The sequence below is a fragment of the Xiphophorus hellerii genome, chromosome 22 (genome assembly GCF_003331165.1).
Source record: "Xiphophorus hellerii strain 12219 chromosome 22, Xiphophorus_hellerii-4.1, whole genome shotgun sequence".
In the NCBI taxonomy this organism is placed as follows: domain Eukaryota; kingdom Metazoa; phylum Chordata; class Actinopteri; order Cyprinodontiformes; family Poeciliidae; genus Xiphophorus; species Xiphophorus hellerii.
Window position 1 is genome coordinate 21379808 of NC_045693.1, and position 7508 is coordinate 21387315.

The following is a 7508-nucleotide window of genomic DNA, read 5'->3' on the forward strand; positions in this document are numbered from 1 at the left end:
CTCTCAAGTGCTGTTTTATTTTTTTTATCTCAAATATACGTATATACTCTCTTGAAAAGAGAAATTTACCAGTTCAAAGTATTAAAATGAGGTGTTCCAATTACCTCCATGGCAACAGGTGTTTAAAACCAGCAACCAGACATTCAGATTGCTATAAAAGGATGCGCCACTCCTCTTAGCACAGTGAATTACAACATGTTTCGATGACAGGACGCCATGTGTGCATTGAGCCCAGTCATGAAATTTCCCTCCTACTAAATATTGCAGAATCAACAGTTACGGTGTAATAACAAAGTGGAAGCGAATGGGAAGGCCCCTATAAGGTGGAAGGGCATGTGGTGTGGCATGTATAAAGTTTGGAGCAGAATGGGATTATGGTGTAGGACTGTTCAGGAGTTTGGCTCAGCCTTGTATTTCAGCATACTGAGATAATTTGGATAAATTCTTGCTCCTCACTTTGTAGGAGCATTTTTGGGGTGACTCCTTCCTGTTCAAACATGTCTGCGGTGGACAAGGACATGGTGGGATAAATTTAGTGTGGAGGAACATGACTGGCCTGCTTGTCCAGCATCCATGTCTGACCTCATGAATGCCCTTTTCGAGTAAGTCCATTTCCTTTTTTTGCCAACACTAAACACACTCCCACTCCTTGTGGAAAGCAAGCTTTGCAACGATTATTTTCAGCATTTTATTAAACTCTATGGACTAGGAATGGGATGTCAGGTTCATATGTGTGTGAAGGGAGACAAGACTTTAGCCAATGTAATGTGTTTTTAGGTTAAGAGTGCTAAAGTCTTTATTCACAGTAATCAACAGGAAATTGGCAGAAAGAGAAGAGAGGAAGACATGCAGTAATGGTTTGAAGTTTGGGAATCTGACCCTCACATCAAGGACTAATAGTTAATAGCCTATGTAAACCATACATTTCTCCACTGTATATATTTCTGTTCCTCCTAATTTCTGAAACGAAACAACTCTCCCCTGAACAAACTGCCGATTTGTGCCGAGGCTCTGCACGCCAAAGAGAAAGGAAAAAACATCTTGTCTTTGCTTCGAATCTCTCCCTTTTTTTCCCTTCTTCTTCTCCCCTCTTCCTCTTCTCTACTTCTTCCCTACCACCATACAGATGGTCCCAAGCTGCCTTCAATAATCCAACGCACAGCCATGCCAGTACACCCCGGGCTACACCCCTGATGCTACACCACTCACACACACGGAGACAGTGCCAGTTCCCTAGGCAGGACCCCTGTCTTTCTGGCCCAGATTGGATCAATGTGGTTCAGTGTGGAGCAGTAACACTGGGCCTCGGGGCCCTACACGAGCCTGCAGGGTCCCACGCTGGCCTCAAGTAGCCGGGGCTACAATGGAAAAAAGCTCCGAGGCGCGCTCATGTCATCTTTTTGATGATGACTGTTATTATTATTATTGCACAAGCTGGAGCGGCCACATGTTGTTATTAGTTTAAGCCGAGACACCGAAGAGCTGACACAGACAATAAGGACAAGGGAGAGAAGGAATAACAGCGGCGATGGAGAGATGGAGCAAAAAGGAACTTCCTGATGGAGGAAGGGGGGGGGGGGAGAAAGAAAGAACAGGAATTAGGGTTGCAGGAAGGATAGAGATGACAAGATGGGTGGATGGAGGTAAATAAAGAAACAGGAGGGATGGAAAAGGAGGAAGAATACACAGAGGGAGGGATGGACAGAGTGCGGCGGATGGGGGAGGGAGGGAGGGATGGATGGATGGAAGGATGGAAGGAGGAATGCGACAGATGGGTCGTGCCTGGCCAGAGCTGGGAGGGAGCGGAGAGGTTGGCATCACAGGGTGAGAGAACACACAAGATCACACACAATACACACAACAACGGCACACACACACACACGCCTGCATGTGCGCCACTTAACTCCTCTCATGCACGTTTTCTGCTGTCAGGAGTGTTTTTGGTGTCTTTTTCTTGTGTCAAGAAAACGTCAGCTTTTCGATAAATAGACAAATAAATGGTGCTGCGGAAACGTCCCGACATATTGCTTGCATACATTTATTTTCCGCTCTTGCGATCAGTTTCCCACATCGACAGGCTGAGATTGCATCCCACCAGAACCAACTGCAATCCGGACTCCTCAAAGTTCTTCATGATGACGATGAACCAGAGCGAAGCTGTTAAACCCCACAGAGGTGGGTGTTACTTTTACTCCCACCACTGCTACAGAGGTTAGGTTTTACTCTCCTGAAAATATTTTGAAGTAGAATCAGAAACAGACGTTTTTGTCCCGCCAAGGAGAAATTCGGGTGTCACAGCAAGCAACAGATGTTTAGGTTAAGTGTAAAAAACAAAAAATAAAGAAATAAGATTAACAATAATATACATTGGCCAAATTCTGGATTGAAATCTGACAGAGAAGCTGATGTCAGAATCGTACACAGGTCAGATTACCCTGACTGTCATGTCGATGTTGGAAAAATGAGCCAATATGGAACACTGCAGACAAGTTAAACAATTTATCAATATGTGAGATTGAAGATTCGTCTGGATTCTGAGTAATGGTGATCGACGGTAGGTAGAGGGTGAAGACAGACGGGTTCGTGGAGTTTCCTGAGAGTCTTAACCACTGAAGCTGAGATTGACTGATGGTGGTAAGTGCTGCTTGTTGTGGCTAATGTTGCTCCTTTGTCTTTCCCTTCAGACGGAGCTGACGGTGGATTGTTGGAGGGCGGACAGGGAGGTGAGGACGGTGGTCTGCAGGTGAGAAATCAGCACGTTGTGAATCAGGGGAGCTGAAGGAGGAGCGACGAGGAGACTGAGCTGAAGGGACTGGGAGAGGCTCATAATTTATGTGAGTTACATGTGTTCGTCTGCTTGATGTGTGATTGCATGATGCGAGTTCTCCACTCATCTTGTTGACTATTTAAGCGAATGAAAATGATTTACTTATCTTTTTTAAAAATATATTTTGAGTAAAAACAGAATATGACAGATGTTTTTTTTTTTCTTTTTGATCGTCTCTTTCAAAACAACGGACAGTGAAAGAGTCTTTCCCAACCTTCCATTGTTTTACTTTTCCAGCCATGCATTCCAGCATCCGACATCTGGCAATTTACCAAACCAGTAGATGGAACCATAATTTCTTTTTCTTTTTTTTTTTTTTTTACAGCATTTTTAAAAATTTGCTCAAAAAATTCACATGGCAAATGAGAAATGATTACCTGACATCTGCCACTGGCAGAGCCGCTCCCTTTAAGCTCCTCCCGATGGCTCTTGACGCGCTACAGCTGTGGGAACACACCTGCCGGTCACACCCCGCGAAGAAGGAGGCAGAAACAACCCACACACACCCACAGTAACCAGACACCCAGGTTAGTAGATAATAGTTTTACTGATTTGTACTGTAGGGTTTGTCAGACTGCATTAGAGCGAGTTTGGTGAAATGAAATGACCTGGATTGCATGCACTTTAGTGTAAACCGCTGCTGTAAAACTTAACACAATTGAATCAAATTGAATCAACTCTCAGAGGTCCGTTGACTTATTTTTCTGGATTTGCGTTTGGTGAATTTTATATTTCCCTGGTTTGGCTGTGTTTATGCAAATTGCATAAAATTTGGCCAGGTAGATTGTTCTGGGGGGAATCGTCACTCTTCTTTGTTGTTTCTCTAATATGGCTTCCAAACTCAATAGGACAATCTGAGTCTCTTCAGCCAATTTTTGTGTCATTTAAAACATGCTGTCATTACAATGTGTTGTGTTTTTCCTAATTCTCTGGTGTTGAGATCCTTCCAAACTTTTAAATTGTTTTCCACCAGGTGAAAACAAGTTTTAAACTGTAGATCTAAAAAAAGAAAAAAAAAATCGCACACTTGGAAAGGAGGAAAAAAATGCCCTTTTTACCTTTAAAATAACTTTGCACAAAAAAAATAAAAAAATGATCAGAATCAATGTTTCAACACATTTTTGACACTCCAAGCCTTAAACCTTCAAAAAAAAAAAAAATCAAAGTTGCATGTATGGGAGAAGGAAAAAAAAAAACCATTTTCTTGTATTTTCTTTTTAAAGACAGAGAGAAAGTTCTAATGCTAATCTGAGATTGGAGAGGTTGTTCGTAGTGTAAAGTGAGGACTGAAGTTAGTAATGGCTTTCATTTTAAAAAATGCTGACACACCTAAAGCTTCTAGTGAAATCTATAAGAATAGAACATTTTTTGGTCCAAGTTAAACAGGTGAAGCAATTAATTTACAAAGACGTTTCCACAAAAACAAGGTCAGTGTCACGCACCTATAAAGCACTAATCTTGTAAGACAAAATCTATATTTTTATGTTTAATTTTTAAGTGAAAGGGAGACTTTTATGCCTAAAACTGGCATTGAAGAAATTTAAATGCATGGTGAGGCTAATATTGGCCCAATGTTTATGGTGATCAATAAAAATAAAAAAAAATCACAGGTTGATCACAAAATAAAGGGTTCAACACCAGAGGGTTAAAAACCAAAACAGTACTGCTTTCACTATATTGGACAAACCCAATGTGGACATGTGAGAAACCTTGTCTCGGTTGTAAAGTCAGAAGAAACTTTACCATCATTATGTAATTCACTGTGATGCGTCAGTGTTGTCATGTCATCACTGAATCAGTGTACAGTGCATGTTTATAGGCTTTTAGCTCTTCTTGTATTGAGTTGGCCTGCTTCCTGAGTGCTGCATACCTCTTCCAGTGCTTCTTGCTTCATCCGTATTGAAATCACCAGTTCGCCCATCATGACTGTAAGTGGGCGCTTTGGGTCACACGAGCAATAATCACTCTTTGTTTACATTTTTCAAAATTGAAAGTTAGACCTAAATCAAACGCGATGCATCCGGTTTTCTTTTGGTATTAAATGTGAAATTGGGCAGACTCCAACTATAATCATAAGCTTGTGTCACGTCTGAATAGCAGGGAGAGCAAGCCGCCACGGCTGGACGACTGCTGCTCTTTGTGTGTGTTTATGTCTATACGTGTGTAAAACACAGTAGGCAGGTGCACCAGATGTCCACACACACACACACACACACCAACACACGCCTACACAGTCACTGTGCAGTAGTAGTGTTAGCAGCAGCAGGCTGACAGGTTGAGTTAGAGACACCAAAGGACCCCCTCCCTGCCTGCGTCCCATCAGGTCACCGTGGCGATGATAAAGTGCTGAGTCGTGCACATGTGTCCCAGTGCCAGCAGTTTCTAACAACACCCCGAACACACCCCGACAGCCCTCTTATCTGGCAGACGCACCCGCAGCTGGGAGAGGGCGGAAGTTGTTGCTTTTTCTGCAAATCCAAAGGTCTTTGAATGCATCATCCTGATTGATGCTCATAGATAAATAGACAGATTTCCATGGTGAAACATGGCAGTGGCAGTACAATGCTGTGTGGATGCTTTTCTTTAGCATCAAAGCTGATCAGAGCTGAAAGTGGAGTAGGATGGAGATAAATGCAGGGATGAAAAAGACTTGAGACGGACGGAGGCAAAGGTTCACCTTCCTGCACCTTTCTGCTAAACAGACACCAAAGCAACAGATGGCCCAGTCAAAGTCCATGCCTAGAAATCTGCATATGACTCAAGGATTAAAAGCGTGTAGAAAGACTTTTACTGCATCATATTGTGATGCTGTGGTGAATCAGGGGGGTGAATACAAATGCGATTATCCTTCCTCTTCACGTAAAGTCCTGATAAACATATAGAAGGTTTTGGTTGCGACATGAAAATGTAAAAAAAAAAAAGAGAAAAAAAAAACTAAATATGTGCAGAAGTGTCAATTTAGCTCAATAACTCTTGTGGGGATTTTAAGCATACATTATGTTAATGTATGCATGTGTAAAGAGTATGTAGGCTGCAGGGGAGTCAGGAGGGGTTATGTGTAAGTACCAATTGGGCCCCTCCCCTCTTACTGAGACACGCAGACATTCGAGTTGCGCTGCCTTTTGTGTCCAAGGAAAAGGGGGAGGAGACACTGGAGTGGTTGACTGGATGGGACACTTTGTCCCCTCATTTTCCCAAAATGAAAAAAAATAAAAAAATTCCCCTCTGCCTCATCCCGCCCCCCTACTCCCCTTGTTTTGCCCCCTCCTCAGCCAGTGCAGTACCACTGTATTGTCTGCTTGCAGGCGCGCTGCTTGTTGCTCGCCTTCTGTCCTGCTGTGCTGAGTGCTCCACAAAGGAGCTCTTTTAAATATGTAGACAATCCAGGATCGCTTTGCGCGCACACACACACACACACACACACACAAACACACACACACACACACACACACACACACACACACACACACACCCACACTCACGCACGCCTACACACCCCCTACACACACATTTGCTTCTCTCTGCACCATGGCTAGACCTGGCCTGGGAACGTTTCCTTTTTCATGCAGAATCAACAAGTCTGAGACATGAAAAGCGTACAGGAGGCGCAAGCTTTGAGCGAACGCTTTGTGGCTCGGCTAAAAAGCTGGAATCCTGTTTGTTATGGTGCCATTGTTCCTACTGTATATTTAACCAGCTGCCTTTTTGAAATCACAGATATTAAGTGCTTCTTGGCTGTGAAATCAAAACACCGTGAAAAGTTTGGTGTTCCTTACAGATAACCAGTTTCTGAGCTCCTTTTCGAGAGAGAGGGAGAAAGAGAGAGAGGAAGAGAAGAAAAAAAAACTGGTTTTACAAATTCAAACATCAGGACGGCTCCACATGTCCACATGACACTCTCCTCTTTATCTCCCCCTCCTCCTCCCGTGGTACGGCAGCCCTCGGTGGCAGCTTGGCAGAGCGGGCTCCCCTCACGCGATGCAGCAGAGTGCAGGGGCCCGGGCCCCAGACAGGAGCCCAAGCTGGTCTCAGCCTCCCAACATGTTGAGCTGGCCCGCCTTGGGCACAGCCAAATGGTTCTGCAGCTGCCCCTTTGTCCCCCTTCCTTAAGTAAACAAAGGACAGAAACAAATTAATGACCTACATTCACGGCAAAAAAAAAAAACCTCGCCGAGACAGAGAGGAGCGCAGTTGTCTGCAAGCAGATGTTCCCTTACGACGCTGCAGACTGCAATTAACGATCACGAAGCAGCGCAGAACCAAAGGAGATGTTTTCTGTCCATGGCAAGAAAAAAAAAAAAAAAAACGTGACTGAAAGGAGTGCAGGTAGCACAAAGTGGCAGACTTTTTTTTAATTTTTTTTTTTTTTTTTACAAACTTTGAGCGCAGCAGCTTTGGCTTTTTATGCAACATCTCTCTGTTACATTTAAACCATATGTGAGCATTTATAAACCAAGACTCTATCAAGTTTAATCCTCGCTGTTTAACCCACCGGGCTTCATCATGGGCTCCATCTGGACGCTAATAAAACGCTTGTTTTAAGATCGCCATAGAAACACGGTGTATAAATATTGTTTCTAGTATTTACGTTTCACTTCTTACCATACGTAGCACATTTTTAATTGAACTTTTAACTCCTTAAATGACAGTTTGGGTGAATAAAGTTACGAACATAAAGTTC

The 7508-nt window shown here is 43.3% G+C and overlaps 1 long non-coding RNA gene across 2 annotated transcripts; it reads left to right on the forward strand.

Annotated features, from left to right (window-relative positions):
- The first annotated feature begins 1745 nt into the window (after positions 1 to 1745).
- On the forward strand, positions 1746 to 3835 carry LOC116712783 (uncharacterized). 2 transcript variants are annotated; one of them, XR_004337673.1, is made up of 4 exons: positions 1746 to 1824; positions 2062 to 2175; positions 2685 to 2834; positions 3153 to 3835. It is a non-coding gene; the product is annotated as an uncharacterized LOC116712783 (long non-coding RNA). The 2 variants fall into 2 exon arrangements; XR_004337672.1 differs by lacking the exon at positions 1746 to 1824 and having other exon boundaries at positions 1843 to 2175.
- The last annotated feature ends 3673 nt before the right edge of the window (positions 3836 to 7508 follow it).